At 38.8% G+C, this 25,286-nt stretch overlaps 1 protein-coding gene across 5 annotated transcripts in view; it reads right to left on the bottom strand.

The window, feature by feature from the left end:
- TENM2 (teneurin transmembrane protein 2) overlaps positions 1-25,286 on the bottom strand; it is a 615,717-nt gene that overhangs the window by 419,567 nt on the left and 170,864 nt on the right. The gene's annotated exons all lie outside the window — the stretch shown is intronic.

The raw sequence follows: 25,286 nt of genomic DNA on the forward strand, positions 1-25,286 counted from the left end.
TTGGGATCTAAATGTCATTGTTCTATTTTTAGATGCCTGGTATTTAACACAAAATATGACCTGTAATAATTGATATTTAACTACTACATTCAATTTGTAAACACGATAAAAAGGAGAAGACAAGATGAATGTTTAATAGCTGTTATGAAGACGGCTTTGCAAGGACAGTGATGAAAATTAGAAGGGTTCAGTTTACCTCCTCTGAGATAGCATACTGTACACATCAGCCCCTCACTGTCTATGTCACTAATTTGCATGAGCACTATAATTGACAGCTTGTTAACAGCTTATTAGGGACTCAGAGACCCTGTAACAAACACCACACGAAAAAGAAGAGTGGACAGAGGCTCGAGCCATAAGTGCTATTTTAATGATCCCAGCTGAAACCTGCAGATCAAACAGTGCCTCTTGATTGAAGAAGGAATAATTATGACCGGGGTGGTGCGAGAAAATCAGCAGATCCAGGAGTGAGAATGCACAGACAGCCACACCAGGTCAGACAAATGGTCCATCCTGCCCAGTTCCTTCTCTCCAGCAGCAGCAAGCACAGGGAAAGCTCCCACACTCTCTCAGCCTCAAGTAATCTGCAACTCTGGGGCGGCCTAAGCCCGGAGAGGTGTTTCATGTCTAATAGCCAGTGATGGATTTTCTTTTGCCATGAATCTCTCTAAATGCATTTTGAACCTCTCTGTAAATTTTGAGCACAATTAAATGGTTTTAAATACCTTGCTACTGCAAATCCTTCTGTAGATATTATCCCAGCACTCATTCCTGGGGGCTAAAATAAACAAACCAATTAATATGTAAGCTGCAACTCTTATTTTTTCGAACTTCTAGATGTAATGTAGTTACAACATGGCGTTACCACAGCCCAGGATGGAAAATGTCTATTAGCATGAATTGCAACATATCACATGAAAGACAATAACAGCATCATAACACATAGAGAAAGCTATTTGTATTTTCTGGTGAGGGAGTACAGAGCTCCTGAATGTTGTCCTTACTTATCTTAGGATGAAAGCCTTATTATAAGCTCATTTCAGTTGAACAAATCTCTCTGGGCTCCCTGCTGAGCGAGGCATTTAAACTTTAAAGCTAAAGGCATTCATTTTGCTTTGCTGACAGTGAAAACCTTCCTGCACAAGCTGCACGATGCACATGGAAGCTTTTAGATCGCTCGGTGGCAGAATGCATTAAGGCATTTAGCTGCTCACTGCGTCTCTCTGCAGTGCACGGACATCAAAGGCATTCATTTCCACGGGCAGCAAGAGTGGACTCTTCAGAGCAACCATCATCAGGTTTAAGTGCTCTTTAGATTCCAAATACAGAACACGGTGACAAAATATCCTGGGCAATATTTTTTTTCAGGGCATCCTGAACTCGCTGTTATTTCTGAGGACTGTTCAGCGCAGTGGTCCAGGCACTGGAGAGGCTCTTTGCTGGGTCGTGGCACCAGATATCCATCAGCAGGGAGCAGATGCCTGTCACAGCACCACGGCTTCCTGGATTGCACTGTCCGTATTCCAAACAGCTTCTGTGAACAAAGCTCTTTTTTGTTTCTCTTTTTAAACAAAATAACGTGTTGCTCTTTCCTAGATGGTGATCTCTGTCTATGAAAAGTTACAGCCAAACACAAATACTCCAAAGTCTGACTACACGCTACAAGAGCACTTCTGTGTGCACACTCAAGATCTTAAAAGCTTATCCGCCTCTATATTGAGTGAATCAGAGAGGAGAACCAAAGTTTAATCCCTTCAGTTCACCCAAGTGTAACACGACCCCAAATCAAACACCCTAACTGTAAAAACTCCCTGCCACAAAAAGCAGGGCAAATACAAATTAAAATTATTTTCATCTCGGGCCTCTCTTCAATTTTACTTAGCTTAAATTTTGGCTCCAGCCTTACGCTCACTAACACCCACTGAGACCAACAGCAGCCTGCAAGGGCAACTTTTGATCATCTATTCTCAGACGCTGCTTCTACAGTAACACCAAGAAAAGTATTTTAAAATAATGATGCTGGAAATGTGCCAAAAAGAACAACTCAAAAGAAATACTAGCTTGTCTGTTATACCGTAGTGTGGGGGAAGGGGTTTTTTTGGTTTTTTTGTTGGCTGGTTAGAGATTTTTTCCAACACTCAGAGCTTACCGTTGCAAATTAGCATGGGAGTAACTTAGTACTAATTGTTATGAATACATAGATCAGAAAGATTAGACTATGTGCTGCAGTGTTTATTACAGAGGCTGCATGCAGGTAACGGTACAGAGCTCACAAAATGCAAAAAATAAATCATGAGACTAAAATCTCACTGAAACGTGGGCTGATCAATATCTGAAGAGATAAATGCAGTAATTACGGTAAGTAATTATTATCTTACCAGACTATGGGTTTAAATAGATCTATGATAAAGGTAAAGGCAAAACACAAAACAAAACCCCAGCAACCACCATTATTAGTATTAGGTTACAACTTCAAGGAAGATTCTTTTCAGGTCAGTCCATACAAATGCAGAGACCTAACAACGCATTTTGTAGCTTGAAAATACCTTTATCCAGGTTTACAAAATTAAATATTTAAGCTACTAACATTTAATTTTTTGAGTATTTTGAGATATTTTACTTTGATGTCAAGGGTCTATTTGCTTAAACTGAGGAACTGTAGAAATGGTTTTATTACTTAACACCAGCATTAGCAGCAATATTTATCACTTTATTAATGGTAAGACTTCTACCAGTAAAATAAAAAAAAATCTGCTGCAGGTTCTTGTTACCAAAAACAGTGGTGAGGCCATTATTTTTCTGAATGTATTAATGCTGCATGTTTTGTTTAGTGTATTTACCCTGAAAAATTGATATAACTCAAACACAAGATTACAAGTGAATAATTAAATTAAGAGAGAATATTTTAAACAGAAGGAAAAATCCATTCTTCATTAAAAAACAAAAAAGAAAGAGTGGGCTTCAACTGTGGTAGAAAAGACTCAAACACTAAGAGAAACTTTCTAGTGACAAAGAAAGCAAAGCAGAGGAAGAGAGGAGTGGAATTGATCAGATCATGTGTATAAACTGCTATGTCATACCCATGGACCAAATAACCTTTAGGGGTCAGCCTCAGACTGCAGCTAGGAAAACGTTTCTCTAATTAAAATTAGAAAGTGAAATTATTTTATGAAAATGCAAGATTGCATTTCCTCCCAAAGCCTAAAGCAGCGTGCTCTAAGGGAAATCTGCTGCAGCAGGCACAAGAACAGGAGCAGTTCCCCTCTCAGGGCACCAGGCAGCAAACAGAGCAGGCTGAAGGATCGGCTCCAGCACCCACACACCAGGAAGAGGTCCCAGCAGGGATCAACACTCGTGTAGTGGTTTCCTGTGAGATTAAGAATTCCTCTTATATCCTGTCATTTAACTACTAGAAACCTATTTCATATTTTCCTTTTCTTTACAAAAGTTTGACCTGACATAACCAATATTGAGAAAAATGACTTAACACTCCACTTCATAACGTTCAACAAGAATTCTAGTCTGATTTTCAGCAAAGATTACAGATCCATACTGCTGATACACCGTTTATTAGGCTCACACAAAGAACGTGTTAACTACACAATCAGCTGCCTTTTGTCTTAGTCCACTTGCTTTTATATTCAGGCTCTGCCTGTTACTACTTTGAAAATATATCTGTGTAATTGGCTTTAACGGTTAAGAATATTACAGAGAGAGCCAACACACAATATGGTAAAAGTGAAAATGGCAAGATTTTAAATTTAAATTCCAAGTGTCCAGCAACTAAGCAGGGCAAGCTGAAAGGAGTGGGAATTGCTAGAGCATTGGCCATGAGTCAACTCTCACATAGTGATTACCTACTGTAACTACCAGTAATTTTGATGGTGTTTGGCAATCTTTATTTTACTTACAAATACTTGCATAAAGGCAAAATAAGGCATTTTAAATAGTCTCAAATCAGTTGCAAGAATAAACCCCAGCTGTATTTACTGTCCTCCTAAAAAGGCCCTATTGCTGCTGTACCAAAATTTGTGGTGCTCCATAACTACTGAAATTGTGATACAAGATTGCATTCACTTTTACCTTACCCTAAGCAATACTATTTTCTACAACTGTAAAGGAACCACACTATTATATACTATGCACTATCATATTATAATCTATTTAAAAGAACTGGCACAGCTACAATAAAAATCATCCTTTTTTGAAGCTTGTTCTTTGTAAATTACCCAAATGCTAGCAGTTGAGGAGAGCCTTTGGTTTCTCTTCACGTTGGCACTGTAAACCCCCTCTTGTTGGAGACACACATATCCCTCAACTTCTGTCAAAAGCAAGAACAAATTTCCTAACCAAAACTGAAAAGTCCTTGGCTTTTCAAATGACTATAAATTGCATGGCTAAGTGCATATGGCCACAGGGCTGTCACAGTTACTTTTCCTGACAATTCATCATAGCATACTAATTCTGTAATATCATTACTGTGTCTCTTCTCACTGTACTGATCCAGCCAGTTAATTTAATCAACTAATAATAGATTCAGAAATGGATGCAAAGGGCCCTAGCACTTCAAATTATATTACTAGAGATGCACAGCAGTGAAAACAATGTATTCTATACTTGCCATTAAATATAACCCCAGTAAGTTATATTATTTTAGTATGTTGGAGATTTTCCTTTAAATGGGAAAGAAAAAATATTTGTACAGATTTAGAAAAGGTTTTTCCAACAAGATTAAAACAGCAGCTTATTTCACACTAAGCATAACTTAAAATTACATTCCATTAATTTGAAGAAAAAATAATAACCAACAACTTAATCAATTATCATAATTACAGGTGAGTTTCAAGGTAAAAAAACACTTCAGAAAAGAAATGCCCATCTGCAGTAGAAGCTAAAGGTGTGTGATTAACTGCAAAGTGAGCCATTCAAAAATGGACAATTAATTTTATTAAATTTTAATCTTCTCTGAAAATGTCAATGATGATTAAAACATTATTCTCCAACACCGCAGACCGTTTTGCATGTCATGAAGACTAATACTTAAACTTTGCAGGATAAAAAAAAGTAACCCAAACTGTAAGCAAGACTAGAACGCAACTGCATCCAATTTGTCTTCTGAAACATTCACAGAATTCACATGTGAATGTTCTGAACGTGCAACACAGAGATTTGGAGCTGATATCTGCTCACTTCAGCCACAAAATGCACATACCTCAAAGGGCACATCCTGCCAGAGGCCACAGGCGGAACGTGGGAGTAGCCACGCTTCGTACAAGGAATGCAAATCACACCGGCGTGTGTGTGTGCACAGCTGGAGCTAATAGACAGACCTGGATGTTCTAAATAGTGAAATCCCTCAAGAGCAAGGTGTTTTTGCTGTCCTGTCTCACAGGCTGATGGGCAGCACTCTCTCACATGAGGGGCCAAGGGCAGAACTCACTGCACAGCTCCTGGCTGTTCCCTCTCCCAGCACAGCCCAGGGACCACACTCACCTGAAGCTTCTAGCTGAACTGCTTCAAGTCCCCTTTGCACTATTGGAACATTAAAAAGGACAAGGGTGCCACTGTGGATATGGTGCGTTGTGAGGAAATCATGCTCAAAAGACCCAGTTTCAACCCCCACACAGAATTTTCTACTTAAGACTAAATCTAGAGGAAACGCCAATGTCAATTCAATTTATGTTTTGGAGACCTTAGACTAAAGTCAATGAAACTCTTCACTTGCTGAGACAGTTTGTGTATTGGGGCCTAAAATATGGCAAAAAAAAAGTGTGTTTCCTAATGTAAATAGAGTTAATTTTGGCAAAATTCACTGAGGAAGGGCGATAGAGATTTATAGACTTACTCTCTGGCCATGATTCAAGAAGGCAAATGTTTAACATTTTAAGGGCAATTAGAGGCCTCCAAAATGCAATTAATCTTCTCTACCTGCCAAAGTACCCTCCCTGAAATGAGGGTGCCTGAATTCAGACTTACATTAAGTCCAGACTAAATACATATTTCTTAAAACACATTATGCAGAGTTCACCGTGTACCCTCTCGTTCAGGTGTCCAGAGTCATTTGTTACCAAGAGTGACCCCAATTGTGCCAACCCAGCCTGAAAGCAAGGCATCTGCTTGAGTGCTATAATCTAACAAAACAAATAATTTTCCTTTCATCAATATACAACAGCTTTGTTCATTACTGGGAAACGTTAGGTGGTGAAGTATTGAGTGCTATGCATTTTACGCTTAAATCAATGTACTGTCTTGCAGTTATGCCACCTAATGTGTTTTTAAGCCATGCGCTACAGAAATCAATGTGGTTCTTATTTGATATTCAGTGTTAAGTTCAGCCTCATAAATTTAGAATTGCACTCTGTTATTTTGATGGTTATGTATTAACCATGTCCTGTAAGTTTTATGATTTTATATTCAGCCGTGCAGTAAATCACGCCAGTTATACACGAACGGAATGTGCTGAATTTACTTTTACTGTCCATTCTAAAAGGGAAAGTAAAGGATGATTCATTTGACCTATTGGGGAAGAAAAATACAGTATATCAGATAAAATTCAGAAGGTGTATCAGTAGAAAAATTAGACTCCATATAATTTAACTGAGTCTTTTCTGAGACAAACTGATTTGCAGCAGATAAATGTGTTTGATATACTTCATCTTACCAATATTTCACACGGGAACGAGCACACAACAGTTGATCATTCTGTGGAACACATCTAGCAGGTGCTGTGCTACTGTATAGAAATTTAATGCTACACTGAAATGATTTGAAAACAAAAAAGGATGTAGATATATAGAACAAAACTCAAGCCCTTTCCCAGCATTAAGAGTAATGTTTTAATAAAAAATAATATTAAAATATAAAAATATTTTTAAAATGGAAACATTTCTGAATTTGTTGGTTAAGTATCCAAAAAAATTTTTTTTTGTATAAGTAGTATAAGATGCCAGAAAACAAGTGCTCTGCAAGATAAGCTTTTTTTTAAGAGGAAATTTTATTTTTATTTCTATTTGCAGTTTGATGTCTTGCCAGGGAACAAACCACAGGTTCCTAGATCTGGTGGAAATACAAAGATAGTTTGCTCATTTCATTAAATACAGCGTGACAGTGCAATGCCCTTAGTGATAGAGAAGACTACTGATGCACCAAAATTCCTCTGCTGCCTTCCACTTTCTTGGGTGCAATCCTGAAACTAAAATCCTTTCAAGTTCCAAGAACTGCTAAAGACTTCTGGAAAAATTGCACACCATTTAAAATCATGGTGCGCAACACTGTAATTTTATTTTTTTTTCCTAAAGCCACTGAAGTTTAAAAACTAAATGTTAAAGAGTCACAGGATGGACTGTGTGCTTCTCCTGACAGCAATTCAAATAACATAAAATAGTGTGACAGTTTCTACAGTGTAGTCCAGAAGAAAAAAAAAAAAAAGCTTTAAAACTAGTGATGTATACACTGGACATTCATATGGATTTCTATCTCGTCAGACCTCAACAGTTCATTGCTAAATCAGAATAAAAACATGTTAATTTACGTCCACCCACTGGGCTGGAGTGCCCTGACTCCAGGGAAGGAGGAGCTGACATCTGCCCACAGTTTACCTTCTCTAAGTTTCTTAGAGCCAAGTCCCTCACTTTGCAAAGGAAGACATTTGGAACATCTCATTTCACATATTCTCTTATCATTTTCTGTGCAGAAGGAAAGAAAAATACCTTCCCCACCAGGACACCTGTGCCAGCGTCAGCCCCACAGGCCAGAGCAGCCCTGTCCCAGGCGGTGCCCCTGCCCCTACCACAGGATCCCACTTCAGGGCTTGGACATTGCTCTACAATGTTCATTTATGTATGCAAGGTCATTAAAACTCACTTCTACCACACACAGAAATGCATTATATCCATCTTTTTTAATCTTTGCTTCTCACTGGGAGAGCTCTGTGCTTTAAAATCTGCAATGCCTTTCTTTTTTTTCCCTCCTTCCTACCATGGGAAAAGATTTCCAGCAGCCATTAGCTACAGCCATTTTCACATCTCATTTTAACAAGCTATAAAAGCAGAACAACATGCCAATTACATGAAATAAATAAAATGAGTGGGTACAAGATGGCTAAGAAAACCTCTTGCACTGCATATATTTGTTAGAGAGTGTATTAGGGTTTCAATAATGCATTTATAATCCTGCAGAACAGTCTGGCACATCTGCATCTTCAGTACAACAGAACGGCAAAGATGATAGAATCCTCAGAGAATTTCTATTTGAAATAATTTTAGATCTGTTTTATGTATACCAAGGAAGCTGCCAGTCAATCTGATCTTCAAACACGCTGAACTCCACAGAGGGAATTCTAGTAAACTGCAGACTGTTCACCTAAATGCATTTATTTCAGCAACATGAAAACTAGTAGCTGTGTTTGGCTAATAATACGTTGCACATTTGGAATTTTGTTAAATACCTTAATTGTGTAGCATAGAATAAGGCAGTTAATTTACACAAAAGGACACAGAGGTGAATTCTATGTCTACATCTTTGAACAAAATAAGTAAATTCACTGAACATATGGCTTATTAAATTTAATAGTTCCTCTCCAAGATGATTCTGATTGCCATGTTTTGAAAGATAGGATTTTAAAAAAAAAATTCTTTTGGATATTTGCCGTTAAGCAGATATGCCATCTGTCTCTCCAAATGAAAAGAAACTCAAGACTTTGATTACTATTTTCCTAACCAAGATTTAGGGTAATGTATTTCTATTACACTGATTAACTAGATCTGACATCACATCTTGGACCTGTTTATTATTCTTTTTCAAAGAGCTACCCACATACGTGCCCAAATGTACTACATGATGTGTGATGAGAGCAGCATAAGGAAGCACCATCACCTCTCACATCACTTTCAAGCTCTGTTGGTGACACCGTGTTATTCAAATAGGCATCTTGTATTTTCACTCAAGTTTTAAGGACACAGATGTCTAAAGCATAACACAACCAAACTGGACCTGGAATTTCCGTGAGAAAACGCTGACACTAAAAGAAGAGAAAATAAAAAAGGAAGCCACTTGCAAATTTCGTTGTAGAAATCTATTGGAAATAGGATGCTTGACTGAGCAGGTCACACGAATTCTGTATATCAAGGGAAAAAAGTCTAAGTCTGACAGTATGCCAAATTCTTGAAATTTGCATATTTTATACTTCAGATCCTCAGAAGCCCAGCTCATTTTTCCTGTCTGGTTATTTTCTAGGGAAATCTTTTTCGCCAGTCGCCTTCAAGCCCACACAAGCAGTAACTCACCTGTGTCTGAACAAAAACGATCCTTTCATTCCCACTGATAAATGCACAGATTGTGCATCTACTTCCTAAGTCACTGAGTATCTGTTTCAAACCCGGCATGAGGCAGGAGAGCATCCAGGAGCAGCAATCAATGCACTAATGGCCCCTGCTCAGCCACGGGGATAACTCAGCGTTCCTGGCTTACAGGTGAGCACCACTGCCCTGAAATCACAGGCAGCCTCAGCTGGGACTCTGGGGCACACTGTGTTCAGCACTTCAGAACAGAGCTGACCAAAAATAAACCAGATATACAGTGACGGGCATAGCAAAAATCCACAAGTGGTAAAACCACAAAAAGCAAAACAAAACCCAAAAAACCCCCAAACACCAAACCAGGTTTCAGCACCCGATTCCTATGTATATTACCAAAGTCCTATGATTTATTGCTTCAACGCTTGCCTCCTGTATCAATCACAGGATTAATCAAAGCGCTTTTGAATGAGAGCTGGACTCCTAACTCAGTCCTGGCTCCTAACCCAGCCTTGCCTCTAAACCAGCCCTCGCTCCTAACCCTATCCTTCCAAACCCAGCCCTGGCTCCTAACCCAATCCTTCCTAACCCAGCCTTCATTCCCGACCCAATCCTTCCAAACCCAGCCCTGCCTGCTAACCCAGCCTGTGCCCCTCAAGCAGCACAAGCCCCGTGTGACTTTGTCCCCTGTGCCTCTGGCCACTGTCTCTGTGACACTCCCTTCTCTGGACACCATAGACAGAAATTGGTTATGTAAAGGTTGTAAAGATTTAACATAAATGGTTTTTAAAACTGCATTTTAAGCTATTTTTTTTTTCCTTTTGTCCTGGGACAGCCTAGCCAGAGCAGAGGCTGCCTGCCTTCTGCCAGAGGAGCTCTGGATAAAGCAGCACAATGTGCCAACGGCACAGGAGCACTTTTTCACATCTAACTTTCCAAGAAGCACCAACAGCAATAAGGCCGAAGTGTTTTGTAACGCAGTTCAATTAAGCACATTAATAATGTAATGACCCCACAGGGGCCAAAACAGAGCTGTGATACAGTTGGACAAACAGGACACAGGAAAACATGTGAGAACCAAAATCTGACAGATAAGAGTTGCAAAACAAGCAGCAAAGGTGTCGAGAGAAACATGGTCGAAAGGAAGATGTGTTATGCTAGGAGGAGACGAGATCCTTGCTTTTGGGGGAGGAGGACACTGAGGAAGAGTGGGGTCCAACAGGGAAGGCACAGTTCCTCAGTGGTTCCAGCTCCCACTGCCAGCAGGAATGCCCAGAGGCTCATGAGACACCGCCATAGGTGTGATTCAGGCAGTGCTGTGAGGGCAGTTCAGGTGCTGCCTGTTACAGTCCCATGTCAGAGCACACCTGGGTGACCAGTAACCCTTAGGTAACTAAATTACCATCAGATAGTTTTCCTTCCAAATGATTTATTCAGGTTATGAAGTAGAAACCAAGAAATTGTTCAACATACATGAAATCAGCTGTTTAAGTTCATGTAAATTTAGCTATTGCTAAAAACGGCTGCTTGGCAAGGGTCTGTATTAGCACCTCAGTAACAGCAGCTAAAACACATTTACCTAATGGGATGGAGCTTTCATGGAAGCTCCTGTACAAAATGATCACAATTCACTTACTGGACATTATGTTTCAATTAGATAAGAAAGAGGCTATAAAAAATATTGCCTCTGACATTTTAATGCCTCTGACTTCTGAAACTCTTGAAAAGATAAGTCAGTATTTTCAGACCATCAGGATACAGAACAAACTACATCAGATTTGCATCCATTTCCCAGACTGGTGAATGCTTGTTGGGCACAAATAAACGGAGTATGGACTTCACTCAGGTACACTGAGCACTGCTAGAGCTGTGCAGGCTTATTCCAGGTTCCAGACCAACAACCATCGGATTTTTGTAGCATTGCCATAAATTCACAGTTTCTGTGCAGGGAAACCAGAACTTCCCTTCATCATAATTGATCAATCATAATAATGAGGTGGCTCTCTGATTATTTCTCAAAATCCTTTTTGAAATGCCATTAGTATTGTTTCATTAAAGCTTACATGGACTTGCAGAACCAAGGCTTTAGTTTCCAATTCTTGAAGAATTACTTTGAATGTTGAGATTTACTAAACTTGATTACAACCTATTGTACTTACAACACAACATCATAACAGCTCAGAGTTGTGGAATTCAGCCTCTCATAAATAAGTAAAACAGATCTTTAAAAATTAGATAGACTGTAATAAAGACTATAAATTTAATTACAGTGTACCTTTGTTTTGGGGGTATAGGCATGGCTTATCTACGAACCTGATGTCAGAACCTCCAATACACTCCCCTTTCCTGCTGCTGGCTTCTCTTGCAGCTGACCTGTTAGAACAGGTTTCACTATGTTTGTATTCTAATGCAAAAAATGTTAACTAACCAAAAGATAAATTCACTCACAACTGCATTTAAAGCATGAATGAGTCATATGACATGCTCACATATGAAATCTGAAACAAATTATCATAGTGTGAGGTGTTTTGGTCCAGCATTTCTTTTAGATACATATGTCTAGTTGCTCTGAAAATCTGTTGGGCTTTTATTAAATAGCATTTTTTTTTTCACAGTTATAGAGTCAAGTCTGTTAGAATTCCTGTCAGAAATACACAACTTTGGTTCATACTGGTGTATGTTAGCTGATTACTTTTGGCTTTAAGCATCATTTTGGGGTTTGTTTTCTTTAGAGGAATCACAGGAAGGTAGAACCACATTCCCCCGCTCAGCCCGCAGCACCAGGAGGGTCTGAGGGGCACCAAAGGCTTCTGAAAGCCCCTGCACCCTCCCGAGCTCTTCATGGCACAGCACCCTGCAAATACCCCGCAAACAGAGGTGCAAAATGTCATTTGCACCTCGGCAAACACAGTACAAGAGCTGATGAAATGAGGGCTTTGAGCTCATACCAGTTTCTCTCATGGTGCTCACCGTGACACAGCTCAGGTTTCTAACAAGTGCATATGTTACAGTTCTGTCTGTTGGTTTATAACCAGCTCCTGACAGTGTCTTAGCTCTGTGTCTGCTCTAATTTCAAAGTCACCGTCTTCCTTCTCTTCCCTCTCCTCGTGCAAGTTTGTACATCTTTATAATGCCTTCTGATTAATTTATCACATAGTAAAGATTTAAAAAAATCATTATCTTTTTGATCTAAAAATCCTTATATTTCATCTTTAATATGTTCTTTTGAGAGGTTCTTTGTGGAGAACTTGCCACATATGTTCTACTCCTCTGAGACATAACAGCAAAACTCAAGAAATACTTCAAATCACATTTAAAATGGTTTGAAAAGATTTTGTTTGTAGAAAAAAATAGCAACATTCCTTTCAAGCTAAGAAAAAAAATGAGAGTATATTGCAGTACATATGGCACAAGAAGACTAACAAAAAGGAAATATATGAAACCAATATTTGAAAGAGTGTCAAAATTTATTACCACAGAAGCGATCTGAAGCATTTTTAACATTCCATTACTCCATGAACTAGACTTAAATAAGGAGGAACAAAAGTCAGGAAAAGAAAAATATTGATTTCTTCAGATAATTTTTCTCGAATTATCATTATTTCTGTAAGATGATCTGTTCCTCCATTTGTTTTAAACCATGCAAAGAATTCATCAGATGTAGAGAAAGAGAATAACCCCCACTTTACACATTAATACTGTAATATTCTGCTTCATAAAGAGTGCTTTTAAGCCATCACGTGTCAAACAAGACTAGGAGATTATCTGGAACCACATTAATGTCTTCAGCTCAAGGCACTATGCTACATTAGAAAAAAAACGTAGGAAAGTGGAATAAATTATCTTTCAGACAAAGACAGGCAAATGCCATAATATTTTACCAGGATTGAAAATGATGGGGGGAAAAGATGGTGAAAAGTATCAGTTAAAAAAAAAAAAAAAAAGCTAGAAAAAACCCTTTAATATAAAATATCAGGGAACTGACCAAAGCCAGGAAAAGCATAGTGATGCCTGCTCTACCTCCTTTAGTCTTCACCATGTAGAATTGTTTATTTTCATGATGCTAACTGTGAAGTCCTCAGAATTCTGCCCACCCAAGTCCTCCCCCTCAGCTCCAGTCTTCAGGCTGAAGCAGTGCAGTACTGGCTGTACTCAGAGAGCTTTCTCAGGATCTTTAGCAAAACAGCTGGACTGATGGTAGCACAGAAAACACTGATTATTAATATCTGCCTGCTGTGGTTATAGGTCAGTGTCCTAACATTTATCACATTTATCACTTTTTCCTTAAAGAAAACCCCAAAAAACCCATGCAACTGTAATCACACTAGACCGTCTTCATCTGTTACCTAGAAAAGTAAAATGTAATTAATTCATTCAAACCACACACACAAAAAGTGAAAACATATGAGAAATTCTGCTTTAAATTAATAGAAACCTTCATTTGGAAAGATTAGATGGCACTCTGTCACCCACAAGAGCTGATACTGGGCTCCATTATGTACTGAGTGTCCTTATTCCTGCGAAAGGACATCTAGTCCACAGAGTCCTCAGGGGACAGGACAGGGAGTCCTGACTGACACAGAGGACACGCTTGGAGCGTGATTCAATCCCAAAATTTAGGGCTAAACTGAATATGAATACCCATCTCCAAATACTCTCAGGGAAGTCAAATTATAGGTTAAGAAATAAAGTATCTGAAAGAATTAAATCTGGCTAAGTATCACAACAGAAGTGGTCTTGAAATATGCAGTAATTATCCAGAAAATTAGAACTGGCAAATGAATATAGATGATTGAGACTCAAGGAGTCTTTGAGAAGCTGCCCAGGGATATATTGACAGGACTGGGCACATAAGGATTATTATTTCACTATTTAATACTGAAAATGTAGAGGACTCTGTGAAAGAAGAAAATGAACTGATTTACATATATTATTAGCTTCAGAAATACGGCTTGGAAAGTCTGCTGTACTTAAAGAGGTTTTAAAGTGAACACCAGCATTTATATACAGATTAATTTTCAGAACTTATTCTCTGAATTGCTCTGGGTTGCTTTTGAAGAGCAGCACATCCAGCACACATGGTGAGCAGAATTGGTTTGGATGGCAGATTCCTACTTCCCTCACAGACGTGGTGTTCCATTGGCTGCCCCAAACCTGGAACCTCCTTGGATTCCTCTTTCCTTTGCCTCTCTAGTCAGAGCCCTAACCTTGACCTAATCCTTCCCCACATTTTCTGTGCACTGAACTAAACTGACCAGAAACAACTTTTTAACACGGGAGTCAGTGATGTCCTGTTTCACTGAGCAAAGGAAGTTTAAAGAGGAAAAAAACCAAAAAGAACTACAAAAGACAAACTCCAGGCAGTTAAGCAATTACAGCCATTCCCTTGTTTTGGCCATACCCACACTGTGTAATACAGCTTGAGGGTATAGCATTATGTGGGAGGTATAAATAGCACACAACTCCTTAAAATAATTCCCCTCCTAAAGAAAACTGGAAAGAGGAGCAACTTCACTGTAATTCATCTCATTTCAAGTCTGCTAAATATAAGTGTCCTGTGGAAAACTGATAAAGCTATTTATCTAGTGCCATTCAAGTTAAAAAAACAAAATAAATTCCCCCAGGAATGTCGATTACTCATTCTTACAACTCAGCATCTGAGGAAACAGAAGCTATATATGCACTCTTGAACGCTAATTTGATGTTGAGAAAAGTCCCTTAACCATTTGTGTGAAAAAACCCAACTGCTACCTTTCAATATTTCTGAATGACAGTCATGGCTCTGAGCAAACAAATGATGCTCACATATTGTGCCTTGCCTACAGGCATGTTGCTGTAGTGGAATGATATTATGCCTTTTTACAAGATGGTATCTCAGTTTCAGTAGGGCAAACATGGCGAGGAAGTTTCGGTTTCCGTGGGCTCCTTGGACTTTCAGGCACACACAATTTCACCCTCAGTGATGATCTCCTCCCTATCAGCAACGTGCCACTGAAAAGCCTGAATGACTTGAACAGTCAGCAATTCCTGAGATATTTATAACAACTTCAGAAACCACAGAAGTCATCCTTCCCACTGAATAGCTGCTCAGCTGCAAGATCTGACCCGGAGAGATGCTATTTGAAGGCCCTCAATAATACTAGCATGCTTCTTAATAAAATGAAAACTGAAAAACTACCAAAGTGTCTTCTTCCATCTCAGCCTATAGGAAATCAAGCTTGATAAGTTCATACCTTTATTTCCCTTACCCAGACTGCTGCATTATGTATTTGGGAACCCAAAGAAAATATCAGAGGACAGAAGGTATAAATATGAGTTGGTATTGCATCTAAATACAGTCTGATATGCTCTGGGGATGAACTGTACTTGTGATACATTCAAGGAATCAACTGTTTCTCAGAGTCCAGCTTGTGTAAATCTCTTTCAGACTTGAGCACTGATGGACAATCACAGTGCAACCACAGATTAATGAACAAACAGTACATACAAGCCTCAGGGTCTTACACATGTTCAGCATTAGGGCAGGTGCCGCCAGGAGCCAGCATGGAATATACCAGCAACTTATTTTGTAGTGGCTACACCCCCTTCTGGGACTTTATTCACAAATAAAACTGCCTCTTCTTCTGCCACCTGTGCTGTTCTGCTGCACAGTACAAAGCATCCAGAAACTTGTGGTTACTTTCACTGTGAGAAATGAGTTTGTACACCACCCCAGCGGAAGTGGTGCTGATGAAAGGTAAGAAACCCAAATGGGCACCAGAAAAACCGCCCTCTTTTAGTACTGGATTGTCCCAACTACTGCTTCAATTTGCACAGAGCTCTTTTGCTAGTTTTCTCCACAAGGCCACTTTTCTTGCCATTTCCTTACACAACTAAAAGAGTGGTACCATAGGGAAGCAGTGCCTCTTCCAAAAGTCAGTGGGTTTAGCACAAGAACGTGAAAGATCACACCAATGGCACCCTCTGGTAACAAACAGAAGCACATTATGGGGTCAATTATTTGGGCTGGGAAAAACATTTGAAACTACTTCTTCACATAAATCTGTTACATGGACAGGATTCCTACTGCAAGCTGAAAAACGTATGGAGTTAGCTTTAAGAACAATGATAACAAGCCTTTGGGAGCAGGTAACTTTAGGAAAAGACAAGCTCTTTAAGGCACTCTCATCTCCCCACTATCACCACATCTTTCTTTTATAGGTTTAGCCTAATCTGATGTTCTTGAACCATGAGCTAGACAAATTATAAATTGAAAAAATGGTCCTCTGCTTTTACCAGAGATAGTGTGTCTTGCTCACAGATGGTGAAGATTTCAGCATGGTCTCTGTGGTGCTACCAACAGCTTTTGAGGTGTTGAAGAACTTTGATGAGAGGTCTGCGAGCCAAAGACTACACAGGCAAGTGGACAAACAGCTGCTCATAAGAAGTCTCTCACTTGATTTGAGAGGCAGAGCTTCAGTCTTCCTGAATCATGGCCAATCATCCCCTGAGCTTCTTACAGGAAGAGTGCAGAAAAGAGAGTCAGCGATTTCAAATGCTACAGAGAGGCTGAACAAACAGATAAAAGTGCTTCCCTTATCACTGCCAGGGAAGGAGAGTGTCATGGAACTTGTAATAGCTTAAATTAAGCAAAAGGTTGTCTTTAGCCTGTGTGAAATATAAGGAAATTAAAAGCAAAGAAGAATGTTAATTTTCAGGTTGCTCCTATAGTATCTGACAGAAGCATTCAGTTCTGACAGGAGCTTCTGCAAAATGTCACCAAAAACTTTATGGATAAAAACAACCTAAACAAAAAAAACCCAAGCACCACCACCAACGAAATCAGGCTTATTTATTAGATTTTCTCCCCTTTAACGTAAGGAACAGAACTTCGGAAGCATCTTTTATAACTTGCCACTTAAGAACTAAATGAAAAAAGTTTTATAATGAAAGAGAATGAAAAATGAATCATCTCTTTTGAAACTCATTAGTTATGGGATAGTTTAGTTTTCAAAAAGCTCTGTTCATTCTAATATATACATATGAAACGTTTGGCACCAACAGGGGTAAGGCACCATTTCCTATTCATTTTCCATCTGAAGAGGAATTCTACCCTACACTTCAACATCACATTTTCAATCAATTCAAATCCATTGCCTTCTCCAAGCTGCCAGATTCCTTGAAAAGAACAGTGTGCAGAGTGTAAACACAGAGCACATCCCATGAAATATTTAGAAAATGTAATGACACAATTTACACATGTGACGGTAGGCATTCACTGCACCACCTGAGCTGACTGGCCAGACTGAGCTTTATAAATGAAGTATTGACTAGAAAAAGCAGTTTGTACCTTGACGTAATTATGCACTAATCACTGAAGTATGCAAGTCTTTGTAATTAGGGAGATTATTAATAGTGGGATGACATACAGAGGAAAGGTAGCAGTCTCTGGTGTGACGAATTCAGAGGAAGCTTTGGGCAAAATTTCTCATTTTGAAAGGCAAGACAAAATAAATTCAGAGTATGGGTTCCTTTGATCCGTGCTTCAGTTTACAAGGGAGATGTAAAATACATAGGTTTTGTTTCACGTTAATAAATTTAGTTAAACACCAAGTACAGACAAACCCGCAGACCTTCCTGCAAAGGTTTTATCATTCATCAGCCACACACAATGCATTTAGCACCAAGCTGGATTGACTTTATCAGACACACATCTCTTTCATAGAAAAGAATAAAAAGGCATTATTCTAACTCAGTTATGGTTTGAACAAAGGCGCTGCTGCTTGCTTACCTGGGTGACCTATATCATCTAAGTTTTCTTTTATGAAACTAATAATTGACAAACTGAATAATGTGCTGTAATGGAGTTCTTGTTAAACATAGTTTCATCATTTCTCTCTACTAGATGGAAAGGCTCATGATTAAATAATAATTGAAAAATCTTGTGGTTATTTTGAGAGGTTTTTTTTAAAAGCTCTCCATGTTGTGACCTTCACACAGTGATGTAGATACAGCTGCAGGCAAAAGCTCTTTCCTTAGAATTCAGGAAAAAGGAAGATCCCAGCTAGCCTCAGCAGTTTATGAACCCAGCTGCTGCAGTATTTTCCTGATAGCCCATATTTCTGTTTTCCTCAGTTTCCTGGCTAAATATCGGACTTCAATTCCCCATTCTCAATCCCTGATTGCCTTAGTTCATTCAATTATGAGGGGGCATTCATATTATCAAAAAAAAAAACCCCACCATGAAGAGAAAGACTGCAAACAGGATGCAGCTTCAGCAGGCCCTCATGTGGGTTATGGACAAAAAGCCCAATGATGCTGTGCCAGAGCAGGGCACAGAATGTGGCACTGGAGTCACTTTAGAGGCAATGAAAAAATTTTACAGGTGCTGAAGCCCTGCCTGTTATCAATGGGGGAGAACAGCCTGTACATCCATGGTGTAAGACCTCACCCCACCCTATACAAGAGGACTTTTTGGTTTGGTTTGTGATTTTTGTGGGCTTGTGTTGGGTTTTCTGCTTGTTTGTTTTAGCATTCCATCCATTCCTCCTAAAATCTTGAGCGCTTGAGAAATACCTGTATCCCTTGGGAGGATGAAACCCGAGATCCTGATGCACATCTCTCAGGTCAACACGGATCTGAATGGAAAATCTAATGGCTGCCCAAGGGCTGAATGTCAGCTACGAGCAACTGAATGTCAAGATGGCATTTAGGTTTACCCTTTTAGGCCACCAAAGCAGTGCTGTCTTGCCACAACTCCATCCTTAATCTCTAGTATATCATCAAGCACTCTGCTCCAGATAGTATTTATTGAGCTCTTTCGCTATATACCAGACAGTGTAGCAGTAATTCATCACATCATCCTGCCAAGCTACACGGCAGTCTTGCTGGGTTATATTAAAATTGCAACAAATGTTTAAGCTTTTTAATACTGTCATTTCATATTCCTGTCTTACACAGGGCTTTAAAGTTTACCAGTACTACATATCCATTTTTTGTCCTTAACCCCATCATCTAGACTCCCTCTGCCCTGAATACATAAGCCATTTACCTGGACCAAATTGAGTTTATGTGTAGTTAAGTCTTTAAAAGTCATCCCTGCTAGTCAATTCCCTCATTAGGAAACCACTTCCTATCAGAAGTGCCCTCAGGTTTTGAGAGCACATCAAAATTGGATCCACTTAAGAAACCGAGCTTTGATACTGCGCTTAATGACTTTCTAAATTTGTCATTTACAAAGTACTTTACAAGCCTTCCTAAAGAAGAGCTGAAGTCTGCCCATGCAGGAGCTAACCTCCCCAGCTCTGCTCCTGCAGGAGCCTCGGAGATGTGTGACGTGTGCGGTGCCATTTTCTGAGTGTATGACATTTCATTTAAATCCCATCATTTCCTTGGGACCATCTGGCCACTTTCTCAGCTCCCAGCAGATCCCACAACTGTGACAGCTCTTCCTCTCTCCTCGTTCAGATCAGCTCCTCCTGTTGTTTCCAGGCTACCTGGGGCGCTCTGGGAGAGAAACAGGCACAACATTCCCAGACAGTTCTCCCTGCAGAAACCAGCACTCCACCATGACATATAGAGCAGGTCTGCACTCTCCCTGCTGCTCCTTGTACCCAAAATATCGATATTCTATCCCAATATTATGAGGGCATATTACATTTCCCACACACACACAGTTGAAGACGACGCAGATCTGCTCCAACTGCATCACCACTGTCAAAACATCCCTTTTCATTAACAAGGAAAGTATTTCCTGTTGGTGAAAGTGAATATTCTGTGGTGGGGAAGTCTAGGAAGTGAGCTTAATCTTCCACTTGTTTAACCCAAACAGAATTCTGGGATCAACAACATAAAAAGCTTCTACTTTTTACTCCCTTACAACTCAGAGACATTAGCATGCGTACGACAAACCCAAAATAGTCTCAAGAGTAGAACTACAGTGTTGCTATAATCTTTCCTGAAAATTATGAAGTGTGAAATAGAAAGCTGAAAAAAAAAAATTAAAAAATGAAATATTGATAACAACATGTCAAAATTACAACAGTGGAAGGAAGAAAAACTCCTTGGCTGTCATCTGTCTGGTGGCTTTTTGTAAACTCTGATGCAATAAATTCTTTTCTTTTCTATTGTAGTTCTAGGTTTGCTATTTAACAACATCCAAGGAAGAGCTCAGATTATACTGCTCATAAAATTTGAAACAATGATAAACTGTGAGGTCAGTTTGAATTCTGAGGTGGGGTTATGTTTTAAGATTAACATATGCATTTGGGAAGTTACTATAGGAAATTGCCATTGAAAACTTCATAGCAGGGAAAAAAAGAGAAAAATATGATTTACTTAATTTTTCATAGGATTCAACCAGAAGTACAACAAAAATACAGTTTTTTATATTTCACCTTATAATTTACTTTCTTTATTTCATTTAGTAAGTAATATGCACACAAGGTATTGTCTGATATTCAAGTATTGTCTGATATTCAACTCTTAATTACTTCAATAAAAAGCACCGTCAAAGCAACATGAAAGAATAAAAACAAGTCACTGTCACCAGTATGTCTAAAATAGCAAACACTGCTGGTTATTGAACCTGAAAATATCAGTGCAGCTCCCTACAGCAGCCTTCCACCTGACTTGAATTGTCACACCTGAGGCTGGAGTCGGTGAAGAACAGAAGATTTTCTCCAGAAGAAAAGGTGAAATGAGGAAAGGAAAAGGCCCCACAGGATTCCCTGCCGGGACTCCCCAGGTTCATTCCAATAAAACACCATTTCCTCAACCCTCCCAAGCTGGGCTATCAATACAGAAATGGTTCTTAGGAGCAAAATGTTTTGCTTCTCGTAGGCATTATCTACAAAGAGCTGCCACAACCACAGTGTTTTGTGGTGCATTTCTTTAAAATGTGCCCAGATTACCACAGCATGACCTTGAACTCTCCCTTGTTCTGCTGAAGTTTGGGATTGCTTTATTCCTCGCCACTCATTCTTGTCTTGCTTTTCAGTTCAGAATTGCAGCTACTAAGATAAAAGCATGCCTTGATAACATTTTCTGATCTGACATTATTTTAATAACGTGGCTTCAGTCCTGGTAATTCTTTTCCTCCATCAAGACACTCTTTTTCCTTTTCTGACACACAAATGTAAAACAGAAACGTCTCAAGTGTGTGCTATTATAATATCAGGATGGAAATCTTGTGATAAACATTTTATGTTACGTCCCATTCTACCAATGACGTTATCTATCCATTATACACAATAATGGTACAAGCAGATAAAATGTCAAGGGAACAACCTTCTACCAAAAAAAAAGTCACCAACACCATTTCTAAATTTTCTCTTTCACAACAGGAGAATTACCAGGCTCTAGATTCACATCAAACTGAAAACCCTCCTTCTGGGTTCACTTTGAGCCAACGAGTTCATTTCAGCACTCAAACCAAGATTTGCCCTGAGTTTACATCCTACTTTTCCATTCTCCTTTCTTCTACCTCAGATTATCTTTTTTCTTTGCTACTGGTCTGTTCATCTTTTCACTCCCATCTGCCTTATGTCACTTGAATTTCACTGCTTTCCTAACAGCCTCTAACTGGTCATTCAAGAACAGCGAGGCCAGGAAAAGAGAAAACTGCAGATATGTTGCAAAAAGATTATGTAAATAAATGCTCCTTATAATTTTGTTTTCATGGATTTTTTACTTTATTTTACAATGTTTTATATTCTTCAGAACATAATTTTCAGTTCAACTTAAAAAAAAAAACCCCACAAAAAACCCCAAAACAAACCAACCAACCAAACAAACAAACATAAAACCTCAAAGAAAACCAAACCCACAAAAAATCACCCAGAAGAAACCAACCCTGAAAGAGTGGTTGCTTCAAAGTCATTACCTAAACATGACCAGCCCCTAAGCTTTACTCTGGAAATAGAAATACTGTGGGCTTAGAAAAGAACATGGCAACTGATGAAAAGAAATCCTTTTGAGAAGTTTGCCATGATGTTTTGGAATAAATAGATACAAGATGTAATCAAAATAAAAATAAGCATTCAGGAACAGTGCTGTATCCCCTAGAGCTCACACCTTGTGTCCCCAACAGGTGATTCTCTCTCCAAAGCTGGCACATGACATCAGAGGTGATCTATATTTCTAACTGGCCTTTTACATTTGTATGCATCAAAAAAATTTAGTTAAATCTTTTACTTAAATTTCACAACCCAGTACATCATGCTGAGTAACAATGAGATGACAGATTTGTGTTACAGATTCAGAATTGATCTGTCTAAAGAAGAGATAGCCACATTTAGACAGCAGCAAACCTACAATATACAGTAAGAATTTAGAGCCTAACCAGACTTCTGAAAATAGAAGTGTTTTTAAAATATCAGTAAGGTGTTTTGTTAGGAAGAATTTCAGTATACCGAGGAAAACATGGAACTTAATGAGTTTCCATTATTTCAATTTATCTATGAGCATTCCAAGCCTGCTAATATTTCAAGGTTCACAGCATTCTGGTTTATGATAAAATTAAATCATACTAAATCTTCAAGCGCAGCAAATGTCACAAGCTTTGTGAATGGATTTGAATGAGAGCAATTTTTAGAAATTAAGCTTCCTCTGTGCTACTTGGAGATGACAAAACGACAAAATACATTTATTGATGCAAAAAATTGTGAGAGGTATGGTTTGTTTGGGGTTTTTTTTTAAGTTTAAATTGTGATAGCGTCTCAATATTTAGAAAATAATCATCTTTTAGAGTTGAACTACTCTTTCATAACGCTTGAGCTGTATCAGGGAAAAAGCTTTAACAGTACTTTCAATAAATTCAGAGGTGTGAGCATAATGAGTTCCTTCTAATATTGCCGGGCATAGATGGGTAAAGTCTCATACCAAGTAATGCCTTGCTTTTTGCTGGTATCCTGCAAATATGAAACCGTATCAGAGTACAAATTTCTCTTGAAATATAGATTCTTGTTACTTCCTCTCAAGATGAACACCTAGCAGGTTATTGATCTGCTTCTGAAGGACACAGTGTTTATTATGTAGGAAACCACTGCTGGGCACAAGTGTGAGAAATTAATGATGGTTTTGTAAGTGTCCACACTGTGGTGCTGAACCAATGGGGCAACTGTCAATCTATATGATAATGTATCCCAAAACTTCATAAAATCAGTGATGTGAAAAAACATTGATTTTTGAGCTAACCAGGATTTCTGAGAGAGTAAGGCTAAAAAGTTTACTGGAGTTAACACCTCTGTGTACACAACAGTTGGTTCATACTTGCGTGATGTTTTTTTAAAACAACCAAACACACAGAAACCCTTCTCACAGAAACCCAAAATGAATTCCACATACTGGTTTATTACTTGCTTGCTGTTTGATCATGTCGTTCTTTCTCCTATTCATTGCTTGAAACATGAAAAATGGATTCACTGCCCTGTATTTCCAATTACATAATAATTCACTTATTATGGGGAGGAAAACGGAAAACAAGTGAACGGAATCATTCTTTTATCAGCCTGTGACTGTGTGTATAAAAGTGAGTTCTGAGATTATGTTTTCTTAAACAAAAGTGTGACACACTGCTGCCACAGAAATGGAGACAAACACCTGGACAGAAGTGAATTCCTGCTACAGAACTGAAGCTCAATCATTCTGTAGTGCCAGAATTCTATTAGTCAGGTTTTTTATTTGAAATTACGCTCAGAAGCTTTAACAAAACTGTACTAAAATCAACGGAAGTTGTCATATTTCTGTGAACAGTATCATTAAAAGGAAAAATCAATTAACGAGTCACTGATTTATTTTAAAACATGGGCTTCCTTGTACAAACCATTATTAGTAAATGCACATTTCCTCCCTAGTTTTGATAAAGAAATGTATCCTGCTATGCCTATGGAGAGGATATATTACTTGAAGATTCAATTTAAATCAACAAAAAAAGACTGCTGTTACAAACAAAATCAATTGCACTTTGCTGAACATCTTTCTATCAACATATAAACTGTAATTTTGTCCTGTTTGCCTTGACAAGCAGTTGCTTGTGTTTCCAGAGCCCAGCACACCCGCATTGCTGAAAACAAGACAACTGGCAGCGAGTACAGGGAGGAGCCCAAAATAAGCACCTATAAATCCTCTTCTGAGAGGCACCCAACTGGTATCAAACAGAATTTGATCCCAATTGGTATAGCAGAGAGCTGGTATCAGCTGCTGGAACAGTCGCTCTGAGGGTTGATGATGTTAGGGCGGTTCCTTTTCACCACGTCCTCAGAACAACAAGATCCAAACCCCTTTGTTCCAATTTTAACTAAGCTGAGTTTGCACTTTCATTACCCTATAGGATGGAGGACAAATTCCTGCAAATATTTTTTTACTATTTTCCCTCTTGAGTTCTGTTTAAATCTACGTGAGCCCAGAAAACTCCCCAGGTAAGAACTGTAGGGTGGATCCATACAAATAACCTGAATTTGGACATGTGCACCTGAGAGGACAGTGCTGAACACAGGACACTCAGACTCTACCACTGCCAGGCTCTTTGGCCACAAGTGACTGGTGCTGTGCCCAAAGTCTCATTTCTGTGACTTTAAACAACACTAAACATAAGTGCTCTGCCTCAGCCTGATGCATAGATTTGCTTTCCCAAAGCTCCCCAATACCAGTAATAAAAGAGCAAAAGAATTGTTTTTACAACTTCAAAACCATGAAAAAAAATACCTAAAATTAAATCTGACTGTTACAAATTAGCATCATTGTTACAGCTACCAGCACATTGCGGATTATTAATATTACTTCAAGCTGTGTAGAAAAATCACATATAAAAACTATTTCTCTTTGGAAATTTCTTTCTGCTTCTCACCATTAAGTTTAATTTAAGATACTCGGAGCACAAACTTCTGTGACAGATTACGCCATGAAAAGTAAATTCTAAGATCAAACAACATCTATCATATAATGCACACATAATAGTTTCCTGATAGCGATGCTAAAAAATCCCAAAACGCATCTAAAAAACCCCAAAACACA

This window comes from Chamaea fasciata, unplaced genomic scaffold, assembly GCF_029207755.1.
Source record: "Chamaea fasciata isolate MVZ Bird 193981 ecotype frontalis unplaced genomic scaffold, bChaFas1.0.hap1 SCAF_15, whole genome shotgun sequence".
Taxonomy (NCBI): Eukaryota; Metazoa; Chordata; class Aves; order Passeriformes; family Sylviidae; genus Chamaea; species Chamaea fasciata.